General features: G+C 56.2%; 1 protein-coding gene across 1 annotated transcript in view; it reads right to left on the reverse strand.

The window, feature by feature from the left end:
* LOC106512111 (uncharacterized protein DDB_G0283697) overlaps positions 1-868 on the reverse strand; it is a gene marked incomplete at its 3' end in the record, with an annotated part of 2998 nt that extends 2130 nt beyond the window's left edge. Inside the window, 1 exon segment of the mRNA XM_014000801.1 lies at positions 236-868.
* Positions 869-874: the final 6 nt, after the last annotated feature.

The raw sequence follows: 874 nt of genomic DNA on the forward strand, positions 1-874 counted from the left end.
CCCTGAATCAGACCCAGATTAGACCCTGAATCAGACCCAGATTAAACCCTGAATCAGACCCAGATTAAACCCTGAATCAGACCCAGATTAAACCCTGAATCAGACCCAGATTAAACCCCGAATCAGACCCAGATTAGACCCTGGATCAGATCAAACCCTGTGCAGACCCGGACCCAGGTTCTCTGGTCCAGACTCAGGTTGTTTACAGGTCCAGAACCTCTCGGAGTGGACCCACCTTCAGTCACATCCAGGCGGCTCCGGGTCGCTCCGACATGTCGCTGTCACTCCCTCCGGGGCTCGGCTCGGTTCGGTTCGGTTCGGCCCGCAGCGCGAAGCTCGGAACTTTTCAGGACATGATCAAGTCCTGCTGAAGGGTTCTGGAAGAAGTTCGGAGGAAGGCAGCGACTTCCCGGTCCCTCCTCCTCTTCCTCTTTAAGGTCCGGATGGGAGGAGGACGGTCCGAACCCGGGTCCGAACCGAACCGGCTGGACTCTACAACCAGTCTGGCTCCAGGTGGATCTGGTTCTGGTCCAGGGTTTTAATCTGAGCATGAGAGCTGCAGAAGGTTCTGTGGATCTGAACCAGGACCTGTTCTGGTTCTGGTTCCGGTCTAGAGGTGGTGAAGGGTTAATCCCTGCTCGGGTCCAGTTTCATCATATTTTCCTGCTGACGCCTCGGAGCAGATGGACCGGTTCAGAACACATTCCTGCAGGTTCTGCTGCTGTGGACCGAACCAGAACCGGGACAGCTGGTTCTGCTGTGGACCGAACCAGAACCGGGACAGCTGGTTCTGCTGTGGACCGAACCAGAACCGGGACAGCTGGTTCTGCTGTGGACCGAACCAGAACCGGGACAGCTGGTTCTGGTTTAAAAC

The sequence above is a fragment of the Austrofundulus limnaeus genome, unplaced genomic scaffold, assembly GCF_001266775.1.
Source record: "Austrofundulus limnaeus strain Quisiro unplaced genomic scaffold, Austrofundulus_limnaeus-1.0 Scaffold4318, whole genome shotgun sequence".
Taxonomy (NCBI): Eukaryota; Metazoa; Chordata; class Actinopteri; order Cyprinodontiformes; family Rivulidae; genus Austrofundulus; species Austrofundulus limnaeus.